Source organism: Colius striatus, chromosome 1, assembly GCF_028858725.1.
Source record: "Colius striatus isolate bColStr4 chromosome 1, bColStr4.1.hap1, whole genome shotgun sequence".
NCBI lineage: Eukaryota > Metazoa > Chordata > Aves > Coliiformes > Coliidae > Colius > Colius striatus.
Window position 1 is genome coordinate 7,997,211 of NC_084759.1, and position 16,718 is coordinate 8,013,928.

Sequence of the window (16,718 nt, forward strand, 5' to 3'; positions counted from 1 at the left end):
AAGTCATAGTGGGAGTTAAAATTAGTATCTGGACATATCTTGGTAGATCATTTAGGGTGTGAGCATTTCCTTGTGCATGCTTTGTACTGAGATGTTTTTCTACTATCATGCCTTTTGTCTTATGAGAAAACCACTTCATTTGACACAGTAGGTCAGATTGTTCAATTATTTAGGTGCACTAGTACTTCTAGTAACATATTTTATAATCTTTTGATTCACTGCACACAACATACATGCATACAAGATATTTTATTATCAGAAAATACACTGAACTAACATTGTAATACAATTCTCATTATTTCCGTCAGAATATTAATAAACCCTCAAAAACCAGAGAATTATCCACAATACTTGCAAAAGCTTTTTTTCCCCACTACAATGGCTCAAAAAAAATTTTATCTAACATACTGATGATTCCTTTTCTGTCAAATACCTCTGTATGAGTAGTTCTGTATGAAACCTGCAATGCACCAAGCACAAATTGTTTATCTTAAAGACACTTGTAATTGAAATAAGGCCCCACAGTAAAGTAGATGTGTAACCTTGCTGTCTTCACACTCAGGTGGCCTTATAGTTCAAGTGCAGTCAGTAATTATACTACAAGCATTTTGAGACAAGACCTGTAACTGGCTTTTAGGACTATCTTCATTATGTATACTTGAATAGTGAGTGAGATTTTACCGTAGCACAGCAAGCTGTTGATCCACCTGCTGAATAATACTGTTATGTTTGTGCAAGAGCACAAGGGTCTCTGAAAGATTAAGAGGTTTGTGAGCTTTGAAGCTCTGCTGCAGATAAATTCTTAGAATTACCCTAAAGAAGCCAGTACTTTCGCTATTTACTTCTAATTCACTTAATATCTGACTGGTGGAGTGTGATGGTAGAAGGCTGGTTTTCACTAATTATAGCCTAGTTCTTCACTTAAATTAGTCTGTTTCTAGGATTTCCTGGCAGAAAGCACTCTGAGCACTGGAGAAGCCACAAAGCAGCAAGATGCTAAATCTGACCTAAGAATGGTGTTGAAATGCAGGTTAAATGCAGTGAGGTTCAGTGTTGTGCTTCTATCAGGTAGATGAAGCATAAGGAACACCACATGTCGACTCAGAGTGTTACTCATGCACCTGAGCTGATATTTATCCATGTTGTGCAAGGACAACATATCATAGAATCACAGAATCACAGAATCTTAAGGATTGGAAGGGACCTTGAAAGATCCAACCCCCCTACCATAATTCTTTCCCGGAGCTCCTGATCCCTCCTGCATATGACTTCTGAGATAATTATGAGGTTAAGTGCTGTTGAGATTTTGTGTTGTTCCTGTGGGAAAGGGCATCTACCAACTGGGATTTCCATACACACTTATCTTGGAAGGACATGTAAATCAGACAGATGCACTGTAGATCTATGTATCTGAAAAGTAATCTACCTACACAAATAAGCAGTCACTACACTACACTGTGGCATCGCTACATGTAAATTGCCACAAAGTTAAGACAGGAAAATGTTAATATTCTTTACAAGATGTACTACTAACAAAAAAGTCTGCACTGCCTTTCATGTCCACACTGAAGAATTTTCCTTCCTATGACATGAGGCAAAAGGATTTTCGAGGGTGAAGTGAAAACTGAATGCATTTTATTCATCTTGATAAATATTCCAGGTCATTTTCAGCACATAGGAAAAAAGGAAGAACAATAAAGCTCTTCAAGCTTTCATATTATTGTTATAATGTAATATATAAGTATTTTGTTATATACTTCAAGTTAGAAAAATTTACAACTTGCATCATTTGACAACTACCATGTTCATTCCATTTGCCCACAATATCTGGGTTCTCTGGGTGTGAAATGTGTGTATAACTTGGTTTTAACTTGGTGGAAAAAAAGACTAAGTTGCTAGAAATTAAGAGGCTGATTTCTAAAGAGGAGAAATGGATTTTGGTGGCTAAGGCTTTAGTTGAACTGATTGTTAAAAGGAGCTTAACATGTGGATATAATTTGATAAAGGGTTTCCCAGAGGGTTAATGTGGTGAAACAAGTCAGACGTGTTACATGGTTAATGGAGCTGCTTTGTCACTGTAATTCGAGTGGTCATCAATTAGATCGGTGCAAAGGGGTCAACCACAAACTGTCAAAACTATACAGACCACAAATGGGACAATGACTCAGACAAAGAGAGAAGAAAATAGAAGGCAGCAAATCCAAAACTTGTATCAATTGTGGGCTGATGAAATATATCATTATTATAGATTGTCTACTTAAAATTTAATAAATGAGTTATTGACAAGATTAATACGCTCATAGTAATTTAGAAGTGGTAATACACCTTCTACCAAATGACCTGCAGGGGAACATTTTCTGCTACATTAATATTGTCTAAAATTGGCTAAAATCTCAGTTAGAAAGGAAAAATTCATCTTCATCATCTATTACTGACTTTGACAAAAGATAAAAGGAAAGTAAGATATAGACGAGACAGAGTCAACTGACTATTAACAAAAAAATAAGCACTAGTACACTGATGTCTCACTTTGTCTTGTGAAAGGGCATCAAAGAAGATACAAACTATTTCAGATATCAAAGGAAACTAGGAAAAAATGGAGAAGAAAACAGATATAGGAACTCCTCTGCTTCATAGAAAAACTGTTGTTCCTGAGAAAAGATGTCCTTACAGAAGCTATTGTTAGCCTAAGATTATTAGAAGGCAAAATATTTTTCTATGTTATTTACTTTTCCACATTTATGTTGCACTCCTTAAATTTTAAAACATTTTGCAACTAAACTTTTCAGTTGTAGACACCTTTACTTTTGTTGTAGGCAGGTCTGTTAGAATGTGCAACAATGCAACTCAGCAAAATGTTTGTCTAAAGGTCAGAGAAGTAATTACACTGGCTGTGTGTGCTTCTGCCACAGCCAATGTCCAATCATATTCAAAGAATGTTCATGACTCCCTAAGACAGATACCTAAACAATTAAGGTCATCTCTTGTGGCATCTTTCTTTCTCTCCAGAGTCTAAAGGGAGGAAAAAGTCTAGGCAGATGTCAACATTTTCAGAAATAATAGTTGGCTGAGACTGTAAGGAGAAAGGAAAATGTAGACTGAACCATTTGTTATGTGAAAGGCAGAGTTCTTGGGTTTAAATGGCAAAGTTTTGCTAGTGAGTGATTCCAGAGGTGGCTTCTATGGGATGACAGGAGCTGTTTCTATGCCAAATTAAGCTAGTTCAAACCATCTCCAAACAGACTTGTTGATGGTCAAAGCTGAGCCCATCAGTAGCACTGTTGATACATCTGCTAAAACTTACTTAAGAAATGAAAAAACACACTGCATAGAAACTGTGAAAGAGAGGAGTGAGAAAATCCCTCCATCCATCCCTGGAAAACTGATGGAACAACTCATCCTGAATGTTGTCATTGAATATATGAAGGATAAGATGGTTATCAGGGGGAGTCAACATGGATTCACGAAGGGGAAATCCTATTTGACCAACCTGATAGCCTTCTATGAGTGCATAACCGCCTGGCTAGATGAGGGGAGAGCAGCACATGTCATCTACCTTGACTTCAGCAAGGCTTTTGACACTGTCTCCCACAACATCCTCATCAGAAAGCTCAAGCAGTGTGGCTTGGATGAGTGGACAGTGAGGTGGATCGAGAGCTGGCTGAATGACAGAGCCCGGAGGGTGGTGATCAATGGCACAGAATCGAGTTGGAGGCCTGTGGCCAGTGGAGTTCCACAGTGATGGGTTCTGGGTCCAGTCTTGTTCAACATCTTCATCAACGACCTGGATGAGGGGACAGAGTGTACCCTCAGCAAGTTGGCTGATGACACCAAACTGGGAGGACTGGCTGATTCCCCAGAGGCTGTGCTGCCATTCAGTGGGATCTCAACTGGCTTGAGACTTGGGCAGAGAGGAACCTCATGAGGTTCAAAAAGGACAAGTGCAGATTCCTGCATCTGGGAAGGAACAACCCCATGCACCAGTACAGGCTGGGGGTCAAACTGCTGGAGAGCAGCTCTGCAGAGAGAGACCTGGGAGTCCTGGTTGATAATCAGTTAAATTAACCAGAGCCAGCAATGTGTCCTTGTGGCCAAGGAGGCCAATGGCATCCTGAAATGCATCAAGAAGAGTGTGGCCAGTAGGTCAAGGGAGGTTCTTCTCCCCCTCTCCTCTGCCTTGACTCCTCAACTGGAGTCCTGTGTCTAGTTCTGGTCTTCCCAGTATAAGAGGGACAGAGAACTTCTGGAGAAGTCCAGTGCAGGGCTACCAAAATTATCAGGGGACTGATAGAGTATCTTCCTTATGAGGAAACCGGGACTATTTAGTCTAGAAAAGAGGTGACTAAAGAGGGATCTTATTAATATTTACAAATATCTAAAGGGTGGGTGTCAGGAGGTTGGCACATCCCTTTTTTCTATAGTAGCTAGCAAGAGGACAAGGAGTAATGGCATGAAGCTGGAACACAAAAGTTCGATTTAAACATAAGACAAAGCTATTTCACTGTTGAGGTGAGGGAGCCCTGGCACAGGGAGATTGTGGAGTGTCCTTCCTTGGAGGTCTTCAAGTCCCATCTGGACATGTTCCTATGCGACCTGATCTAGGTCATCCTGCTTCTGCAGGGGGGTTGGGCTAGGTGATCTCTGAAGGTCCCTTCCAACCCTACCATTCTATGATTCTATGATCTTGACCCATGAGTTTTTCCATCTTTTTTTTTTTTTCCCCTTGTCCTGTTGAGGAGGAGCAGTATTAAAGCAGCTTGGTGAGCACTTGTGAACCAGTTAAGGTCAACTCATCACAATATGTTATGTGAAGGGACATTTTACATGATGCTAAGAATTTAAATATAAGTGCTCAGAATGTCAAATTATTTAGCTCCATGTAATTGCTGAAGAACAATACAGTATGATTCTTGCAGAACATAGGCCAAAAAATTCTTACTCAATTACTCTGGCCTCCTATTGGAGGATGGCTTATAGTCTCTCAAAAAGTTTTCAATGGACTTCATTCCACTTGCTATAGAACATAAAAAGTTTTGTCCTGCATCAGTCCAAAGGCCCAATGCCCTATTTGCACTAATCAACAAAAATGAGAGGACAGGAAGAAGAGTACAAGTCCTTGATATTGTCAGGTACCAGCTGTTCTTAGCTCAAGAACATCTCAAGCTGTGTGTGGTTCTTCAGCAGATTCCATTTAAACTAATTTGTCTGGTCCCTGAATACACATAAAGTCTTCTCCAGCTCTCATGCAGTCTTGCTGCCCTAATATTCTTGCTGTGTTAGGGAAAAGATCTGAAAAAAGCTAGCAGGAGGGTCAGAGAAAAGCTTACTTTTGTTATCATTGCTACTAGGAAATTAAAAGATTTCTTATTAATGACTGCAATCTTAGACCACCTCATGACTCAATTGATTGCAATGATTTCAGTAGCTGCCAGACCACCTCTGGTTTCCATGAGGCCAATCATTCAGTGGTGCCTTATACAGCACAGCAAAAACAAGCAGAGGAAAAGGTGAGAAAAAGAGATTCAGTTGCTGTGTTGAAATGTGGCCCCAATGAGATGGAAATTTAAATATCTTACTGGAGGTCTCCTGGGGAATTGGTCCATGTGCTGACTGTCAGAATACACTTCAGTGGCTAGTGGCTCAGCTGCTGAATCTTTCCCCTTGGTGTTTCTATCTTTCTTACCAAGAAAAGAAAGGTATATTTGAGACTTTCTCTAAGAGGGTTGTATTCTTTATCTTCACCCCATTAGGGTAATTGCTTTTATGAAACAGAGTAGGAAATAAACTGTACATCACCCTTTATTTGTGGCATGTTGGGACTAGTAAATCCCAAAACATTATTATGAACTGTCCTACTCATTTTGTAAGAATACTTTAATCAGTGAACTATAATGTAGAACATTTCTTCCATTGATCCACTATATATTTGCTTTTCATTTCCTTGATCTCTCCTGGTTTTCTGTCTTTAGAGATCTGTCTGCTTGACTTCACTAAGTGCAAGTTCTTGCTATTAATTTAAACCTATCTCAAGAATTGTCCTACTAAAAGAAGACAGGGAAGGGCAAGCCTGGTTGCCATCTGTAGTCACTCAAAGAACAAGTGATGGCCTGCTGTGAAAATGCAGAGTTGGGGGCTAGACCCACAGTACTGGTGGTGACTGCAGGATTGGGCAGAGCAGCATGGGACACTGGGGCAACGGGTTTTAGTAAGGACAGTACTGAAGCAATGAGGAAATTGTGATGGGAGGAAAGATGAACTGGAGGATGATCTGATTTGGAACTGTATTTGGTTCACATTACAAGGTTTTGATAGTGCAGAGGCTGTAATGGTACCTTCTGTGAGAAGATACCAGAAGCTGCCCCAATGTCATACCAAGAGAGTTCCAGCTGTCTCCTAGATGGATCCACCACTGGCCAAAGCTGAGTCCAACAATGATGCTTCTGGTACCTCTGTGATAACATATTTAAGGAAAGTTTAAAAGTACCCCACAGCAGTTGTGAGAGAGGACTGCGAAAATGTGAGAGAAACAATCCTGTAGACACCTACGTCATTGCAGCAGGAAGGGAGGAGGTGCTCCAGGCCCGGAGCAGAGGTTCCCCTGCAGCCCATGGTGCAGTCCATGGTGAGGCCTGGTCCCTGCAGCCATGGAGGACACAGGGGAGCAGAGACTCACCTGCAGCCTGGGAAAGATCCCAGGCTGAATTAGGGGGATGCCTAAAGGAGGCTGTGACCCCCCTGGAAGCTCACACTGGAGCAGCTGCTGGCAGGAGTCTTGGCCCAAGGAGAGGAGCCCATGAAGAAGCAGGATTTCTGGCAGGAACTTTCATTCCCTTTGGAAATGTAACAGCTCTACATCTACAGTTGCACGTGTATCTCTAGCATCTGCTACATGTTGTACTAAGTAAGCTGTATAGATATAACTGTATGTAAATTGAACATATTACAGGTATGTATAATATTCTTTCTATAAACAATATATACATGTTGGACTGTGTATTGTACTAAAACTAATGTATTCAGAAATGGCAATTGAGTTTGGACAGTCACTCAAAGCTGCTAATCAGCACAAGTTAGTGGCAGTCACTCTGATGAGCCTGTTAAGCTCCAAGGCTCTAGAATCACATGGGCTTGTGGGAATTTTGTCTTTCATTGTCTTTTTCAGAAAAAGGATTATTCCAGATCTTGTTTGATGAGAAAAGCTGGGATGAAAATTGCATGAAGCACTCAGTGTTCATAAATCAGAAAAGAGGGTTTTATTTTGTTTTTAAAAGAATCTTATGACTCAGATACCAACATGCCATTATTTAGGGATGGTTTTCCTCATGACCTTTGAATACTTGAAAAGCATTCTTGTTGACTTTGTGTTTCCTGTGTCTCCCTTGTCTAACAGTAACATACTCACTGACAGCTCAGCAGGAACTGCAGGGCTCCCAATAGTTACAGATTTCAATCTATTTTTACTTGATTTTTTTTCTTGTAGATACTTCAGTGTATGTATTCTGTGAACACTAAGCATCTACCTGGTCTAAATCTCTATGACATTTGGTACCATTAACAAATCTGAATTGCCCTCATAAATATCATACGAATCTGCAATAATTAAGTAATGCTGATATATCTTTATTCAATGTGTCACAAGAAGAGCTACAATAACTTCTTGTTTTCTTTGTGAATTTGCAACACTGTCTGTCTTTCCTGATGAAATAATTTTTTCATATTATTTCCTACTTTCTGTGAGTTTTTTAATCATCTGAACACATTGCTCCACCATGTTTTTACTGACAGTCCCATCTGTTTGACATATGCATTCATTCTGACTTGCAATTGTTTACTTAATGGAAGTATCTTTTTATGATTCTCCATTGTAAGATTATCTCTTATATCTTCCTTAACACTTAAAAGATAGTTTGAAATTAATTTCTCCCTGTTTTCAGTTTTTAATTTGCTTTTTTATTTCCCTCCTCAATTTCTTTATTAAGCAGTAAATCACGTCACAAATGCATTTATTGTTATCAGAGGAGAAGACCGATGTGCATCCAGATGTATTTATAGCTTCTATATCTTTTAAATCAAACCTGGCTTTACAGAAATGCAAATGCAGCTCTGCATTTGCAAATGCATTTCTATGCACCAAGTCTACCTGTGATATATAAACCCACAGAGCAAACATATAAAAATGGGAAGAGGATATTTTATAGATTTTATAGAACTTGCACCTCTAAATCTTAGGCTTGATTCTTAACTGTTCTTCCACAATAATCCCCAGATCACCAGGCCAAGGGCTGCGTGAGCTGAGGTGTAAGGATCATAAAAGTTGAAGCTCATTCACCTTCTGTCAAGCACGTCAGGATTTATTAAGGAAAAGGAAACCTGTGGCCATGTGGCTTTGCATCATGTTGTTTATTTCATCTAGCAAGGAACTGCAGAGATAAGAGTTCTTCTCATTCTTTCTATTAAAAAAGTCATGGATGTTGTAGTTTAAGTCCAGACAACAACTAAGCTCCACAGAGATGCTTGCTCACTCCCCTCTGGAATGGGATGAGAGATAGGATTGGAAAGGAAAAAGTGCTAAAACTCATGGGTTCAAATAGCAACAGTTTAATAGGTGAAATAAATACAATAATTAAATGATTAAAATGGTAATTAAAAATAATATTGCAAAGAGAGAGAAATAGCCCCCAAGAAACAGGAGTGGTACAAATGAAAACAATTGTTCACCACCAACTGGCTGATGCCCAATCAGAGCCCAAGTAGCATCTCTCCAGCCAATTTTCCCCATAATTTTTCTGCTGACATGAGACATCCTGTGGTGTGGGCAGTCTTTGGGGTCAGCTATCTTGGCTACGTCTCCTCCCCAACTCCTCCCTGGTGAGGTGGAGCGAGGAGCAGAAAAGGCCTTGACTCTGTTTAAGCATTGCACAGTGATAGCTAAAACAACCCTGAATTATCAATTCTATTTCCAGCACAAGTCTAAAACATAGCCCCATACTAGATACTGTGAAGTAAAGTTATCTCTACTCCAGCTAAAACCAGTACAATGGACTAAAATGCATGAAAAAGTGTCTTAAGCAGGGAAAGCAATTCAAGCCTTTGCACACTTTCCAAGTAAGTGACTTTACTTCTAGATTAGATAATTTTTTGACTCATTCAGTCTATACTGTGGTTCCAAACTGGTTTATTCCAGGCAGGCAACATTCCACCTCAGGGTAACATGAGATGGGGCTTTGAACCCTACCAAAAAGAAACGATTGAACATTTTAACTAGTTAGATTACTACATAGAAAAGAGAGTGGCAGTAGCACTTTGAAGTTGTTATTTAAAAATTCATAATGAGGAGCTGTGTAGTGGAGGAATACTGAGAATTAATTGGGTGTTAAGCTCCTTAGTCTTGTCACTACAGAGGCATCTCTGAACATGCTAGGAGGTAGAGCTGAGGCACCTGGAGCATTGCTGGTGCCAGGAGCTGAGGCACTGCAAAGCTGGATGTCTTGGGGCTGGCAGCTGCCTCTGTGATTTTGGATTTCAAGATGCATCTTCCACTGAGTGTTTATATCCCCTATCAGATATGACATTTTTTTCTTTGAAGAGTTCCATCAGCGGTGAGCAAGACTACATTTAAAGTCATATAAGGCTGAGCTAACAAAGCATAGATGAGACATCACAGGGGTTGTAACTTGTTGATTTGTGTGACATTGTGAACCCATTCCCATGTGTTGGTTTTGTCAGTAGATAAGAGTAATATCCTCTTCTACTGCATATTTGAGCTGAGGTTGTGTGTCATCAATCCTCTTTTCCACTTGCCAGGAACCCAGAACATACCTGGGACTTTATTTCCCCTAAATACTCTGAAGAGATGAGCTACAGCATAGCTGTATGAAATAGTATGAAATATCGCTTTGGTCAGTCAGAATCAGCTGTCCTGGCTGTGTTCCCTCCCAGATTCTTGTGCACTCTCAGCCTCATCACTAGCAGGGCAGCATGAAAAGCTGAAAAGTCCTTGACTTAGTGTAAGCCCTGCTCAGTAACCAATGAAAAATTCGTGTGTTATCAACATTATGCTCATTCTAAATCCAAACCAAAGAACTGTACCAGTAAATCAGGAAGAAATTTAACTCTATCCCAGCTGAAAGCAGGACAATTTATATTTTCTTCTTTTATTCTCCCCATTACCTCTCTTTTTCTTAACTGATTTGTGCCCTCAGATTGCCCCTAGTTCCTCTGTACATGCTAAGCCTCCAGATTACCTTTGCATAGACAGAAAACACTGTTTACACTCAGCATTTTCAGTCTGATTAAAAAATTGTGGAACTTTGATGCTGTGTTATATGACAGAAGATTCACGTTCTTACATACTACTGAAAAGATCTATTACCATAGAAGTTTTTTATTCATTGTACAGGCTAAGTCTGAGGATTTCATCTGCCTAGAATGCAGGTGCATGGATCCTCTCACACAGCTTATTGATTATATACATCCTGTTTATATAATATATGAAGGGAATGGGATGATCTCATGATTTATCAACCTCTCTTCCCATTGCAATGCTTAGGTGGAAGATATGTTTTCCCCTGTCTCATTTAAACAATTCAGGCCTTTTAGGAAATCTATAGCTTTTAGGAAATCTATTAGTCTTAGCTAAAGAAATGAGAAGATTATGCTTTATAAAAAGCTATGTTTTAGTAGCCAATTGACCAAGGAGTGCTAATAACAAGTCTATTTAACGGGAAAAATGATTCTATTCCTTTTCCTCTAGCAGATGCTACTAAAACCAAGTGTAAACTAAAGAAAGTCTAAAGGGAAGTCTAAGATTTGTTTTCTCTTCAAAGCATAATGAGATGCTAGGAAGGGTTTACTCCACTATCACAGGTGTTTTCTTTATAAAAGACTTAAAAATTTGAAGACACATCCAGACTAAATAACTTGTTGTGACTGTCATGTACAGCACCTCCTAATGCATAACAAACATATAGCCATCAGCAAATAGGGAAATAAGGTGTTTTTTAACAATCAATCAGTGGTTTGACTTGTCTCCCTGAGCATATATTCACAATATATGCTATAACTGGCCCCTCAGAGATTTACTTCTGTCTGGAAATAGCTCATTTTATGCACACAGTTCCCAGGGATAAAGACTCCTGACAAACAGTCCCCTTCTGTCAATATATTGCTATTGTCAGGAGAAACTGAAGAAATTAGTAAGATAATGTGGTAAATTCAATACTGCTGCTTCCCCCACCATGCTGTCTGTGTGCTGTGTTTTCCAACCTCTACATCACCCTTAGGTGTGGAATCAAGGTTTTACTCCCAAAGTTGAAATCTCCAGGGTGGAATCATCATGCTAATCTGACTCAGCTGAAGCCTAAAATATCCATTACCTGTATATTGCCCAGCAGCAGACACAACTTCTAGAGACAGTTGCCTTCCAAAAAACTATCTTTCTACCTTGTCAGACTTAGTATTTTTTTTTACTTTGTTCAAATGCCAGCTGCTCTCAGACAAGGCACATGGTTTAAAGTATCCACTGTCTTAATTAGCCACATGTTGTAGTGCCATCTATTGTTAATAGTGATCAGAAATGCTAATGCAGGGTAATGAGAAGCTCTTGGAGGTATAATCTAGAAGAGTCTCTGTGCTGGTTCTGGCTGGGATAGATCTGGCTGATTTTTTTCCATGGTATCTAGTCCTAGACTCTGTTTTGGATTTGTGCTGGAAACAGCATTGATAACAGAGCTGCTTTTGTTACTTCAGAGCACTGCTTACACAGGTCCAAGGCCTATTCTGGTCCTCACCTCACCAGGGAGGAGGCTAGTGGCGCGCAAGGAGTTAGGACAGGACACAGCCAGGACAGCTGACCACAATTGACGCAGAGGACATTCCACATCACGTGATGTCATACTCTGCAATAAACTGGGACACTGTTGAATGTAAGTACTCCTCTCAGGGACTGGTGGGGCACTGGTTCATTGGTGGTGTGCAATTGTTTTCATTTGCATCACTTGTCTTTATTGGGTTTATTTCTTCCTCTTTGCTATTTACATTTTTGTTACAGTTATATAGTTATTATTATTCAGTTATTAAACTGTTGTTATCTGAATCCATGAGTTTTAGCACTTTTACCCTTCCAATTCTCTTCCTCCCATCTGGATGAAAGTGAATGTAGGTGTCTGTGGTACTTAGTTGCCATCTGGGATTAAATCATGACAGCCTCAGTCCTAATGACTCTGGTGAAAGCTCCTCACCAAAGTGTCAAGGTAAGGAGATGAGATGACACCAAAGGCCAAAAGTAGAGAATTCCTGGAAGAATCTTGATATTTTTGGCAATGTAGCAAGTAAAGATGAAAATTTCAAGGCACAGAAGATGAAAATGTAGCTCTTTGTGCCTTGGAAAATTCATAGGCCTCTACATGATAAAAGCTTAACACTACGTCAGGTTTTCACCAAACAATTTTTGCATCTTGACAAGGAACATGTCAATCATCTTTATTACCCTTGAGTACTTCCTGAATTAGTCCTGGACTTCTTCCTGGGCTCCTGGTCTCCCTGACTTCCATTCAGGGAGTCTGTGCTGTGGCTTTGCTCAGTTTAATATGTTTATAAACTATTATTACTTCATTTGAAACATAAAACACAGAGATTCCCATCTTAATTAGTCAGGCGATGTGCTGTAACTGTAAAGGAGATAATTCTCAGGAAATGAGAATTCCCAAATTGTGCAAAGATATTTCCTCATGTGGGCTGATTGGTCAATGTAGCTGCAACAGTGTTATTAAATGCTGGGGATTCAGCTGGGGGTTTTACAATACTTCCAGCCACAGGATGTGAGTATGTCGGATTTCATTGTGAAAAAAGGCAATGAAATCAGAATGTTGGAGTTTTTTTATTGTTGAAGAGACACTAAAAACTGTAAAATAAATATTAGAATCACACTGCAGGCAAGCACTTCCTTTCTATTTATTTTTTAAATTTAATAAAGCAATCCATTGTTTCTAAGGAATCATGAAAAGGTAAATGTGTAACATGCTGCAGGTACCATCTTGTCTTGACAGCTGAAGACAAATACAGTTACTACATCCTAGACACGCAGCTGCTTGATTTGCAAATGTAGGCCATTTATTACCTAGCTAGACTTCCAAGAATTGAGGTAGTGGTTAATAATGAGCCCCCAAACTGATGATGCATCTATTTGTGAGCCAAAAATTCTGCCTGTAAAATCAGACTTTGAACTGAGGCTCTTTGAAGAGCTGGAGCCATAAAAGCTGCATGTGGAATTGCATATCAAATAGGATGATGAAGCAAGAGAAGGTGGAAAGTTTCTGTTGCAGATATATAACCCTTTAATCAATTCAAAGCAATAAAGGGAATGGTTTAAAAGAGAGGTTGTACAGAAAATAAACAGTATAAATGCCAAAAACCCCCTATCTACCTACCTACCTATTTATTGTAGAATCATAGATACATATCTATCTATTGAGCCAGAAATGTGCCCTCATGGCCCAGAAGGCGAATGGCATCCTGGGATGCATCAAGAAGAGTGTGGTCAGCAGGTCAAGGGAGGTTCTTCTCCCTCTCTATTCTGCCCTGGTGAGGCCTCATCTGGAATCTTGTGTCAAGTCCTGGGCTCCCCAGCTCAAGAGGGACAGGGAAGTGCCAGAGAGAGTCCAGCGCAGGACCATCAAGATGATCAGAGGATTGGAGCTTCTTTCATATGAGGAAAGTCTGTGGGAACTGGGGCTGTTTAGTCTGGAGAAGATGAGAATAAGGGGGCACCTCATTAATATATACAAATATCTAAATGGTGGATGTCAGGAGGTTGGGACATCCCTTTTCTCGATGGCATCTAGCAACAGGACAAGGGGTAATGGGACGAAGCTGGAACACAAAATGTTCAGTTTAAACATAAGAAAAAACTATTTCACTGTTCAGGTGAGGGAGCCCTGGCACAGGCTGCCCAGAGTGCATGTGGAGGCTCCTTCCTTGGAAATCTTCAAGACATGCGTGCACGTGTTCCTGTGTGACCTGATCTAGGTGGACCTGCTTGAGCAGGGGGGTTGGACTAGATAATCTCTAAAGGTCCCTTCCAACTCCTACCATTCTAGGATCCTAAGATTCCATGATCTCAGAGATTGGTTACATATGAGGAAAGCTGAATCAGATTGTGGCTACTCTTATACTCTTGCTTTGGTTAACAAACTAATTTAAAAAATACTCATATTCCATGTTTTGTCACAAATATCTTCTTTTATTACAATAGAACCTGCGATCACATGCATAAACATTCATGCAGTAAAATACAGTTTCATTGATTGCTCAGTGGCAATTGACATGAAATTGCATTTCCAACATGTATTTATCAATTTACTTCATCCAACTAGATAAGCTGTTTTAAGAAGGAAAACAAACCTGATATTTAAACATGTGCCTTCTACCTCTCTCACCTTTGTTATGATCAGGCAGGTTAAAATAGAAGCCAAGAAATAAGTCTGAATATAAAATATTGATGTACAACAATTCAAGCTGCATACACAAGGTACTGTGGGAACAACTATTCCCAAATAGAAATTTCAATGAAAATATATGATCTAAAAAAATTATTCATAAGAAGAGCAAAGCCTGATTTTCAAAGTCCAAATGGCTTTCTGTTCAAAGCTCAACTTGGTCAAATAAATTATCGCCTTTCTGGAATAACAGAGCAATATTTTCCTTTAGCTCAATTCATTTTCCTATCGGTAACGTGTATATTCTTCCCAAGTGATTTAGGATCATTAGATTTTGTTTGTATGGAGCTTCAAAGATACAAAAAATCCCATATCTTATCAGTACTGATGTCACCGCTGAGTTGGTAAAAAAGGCCTTGGGGTGGAGATGCTCAGCCACCATTTTCATGAGAGTTTTGGGCTGATCATGCCTTGCACTTCACCTGTGCATCAGCTTGTGGTTCTGGGTGCTGGTACAACACAGAGGGAAATAGAATGAAAATTAATTTTAGATCCACTTTGCAGTATCCTTGCCTGCTTGGAAGGCAACAGAGCCTCATTCCTTTTATTACTTATTGCAAACAGAAGGGGAAAATCTTTCATCTTTAAATGCAATTAAGATGCCTTGTCCCTAATGACCAGCAAAGAGGACACAACACAGAATGCATGAATAAGAAATCCAACCTGTTAGGGACTGACACAGTGTAATTAAATTTTACATTTGTTCCTGAAAGGGTATTGGCACAAAATGTGCTCATTAATTCCAAATGAAATCTTTTCTTCTGGCCTGTCTAGGACAACTCCTTCTAAAAAGGCTCTGTTTGCTATATACCCAGGTGACAGTCACACGTTGGTTGTGTTATAGAAAGAGACTTGATAGATTTTTATTACTTCAATACAAATGAAATTGAATATTTGTAATTATGTAATCTCCTAAGTCCCGATTCTTCATGATACTGTTCTAATTCTTACAGTGTAAATATGTATGGCTTTAGTACTTATAGCTTGCATAGTCCTTAGTGTTTGGGAATTAGTCAGAAATTGGTCAGATTCTGTCCACTATCTACCATAAGTAGGAAATCTGCCCACAAACTGTGACTACAGTGAAACCTGACACAACAGAAACCAGGGGAAGAGATGATAAAATTGATAGTTTAAAGGTTTATACAATACAGTGAACTAAACCCCAAAAACAAAGCAAAAAACAAACTATATGTCCTTTAAGTGTTTTATTTATGTTAGTTTTCCAATTATTGTTATACCAGATCTTTAGTCTTAGCTCTCAATCATTTGTGAAAGTCACCGTTAAAGAATATCGTCTACAAGCCACCAAAGACAAGTGATCTGAAGATAACTAAAATGCAGTAGCAATGCTATGTTTGTTGCAAGTTGAGCACAAAATAATTTTTTGAAGAAATGACAACTTCCTCTGCTTCACCTGAGGCATCCAGGTTTCACATGGGATGAAACAAAGCATGGGGTTCAATTAATGAAAAAGTAGCCCTTTAGAAGCCATCTGAACATCGAGGTGTCTGTGTTCCCCACAGTGTTGGCTCAAGGTACGAACTCAGTGTTATCCTTAGTAACTCATCCATGTGACTTGGTTGAAATAAGGCTGTAAATTTGAAATAACTGACTTGGCACTAGTTCCGAATTGCAGCATTGCTGCTAAGATTAAACCAGTACCATGGCATCTGTGTAGCCACAGTTTCTGTTTGCAACCCATCTGCAGCTAATCTAATCATCCCATGCAGTCACACATTGCTGTATAACCTCAACTATGTTAACTGAGGTGGAATAATTGAATCTAATTGTTGAGGCACAGACAAGCTCTGGATAGATTTAGAACATTAAGGCATTACAGCACCATATATTTATGCTAGAGGGCACTCATATTTAATTCAGAGAAGTAATAGAGCTTGGCATTTGTATAACATACACCTTCAAACCACAGGGCCATCAGGAGCTTTCCAAGAGTACTGTGAGGTAGGTGTGTACATTAATCCCTATTTTACAGATGAGGAAATTGAGGCAGAAAGGTTAAGGTATTTGACCCAGATCACAGCAGGAGTTAAAAGATTTTTAACACAAGTGTGAAAGGATAGTTCAAGACAACTTGAAAACTACTCTCCTTAAAAACAGCCAGCTCATGATATACATATGGACCCTTACATCTGTGTGAGTGCATGGATTGATTCTAGATGTGGGGTTTTATTGTTAAAACCATAGACCTTTTTTATTTTC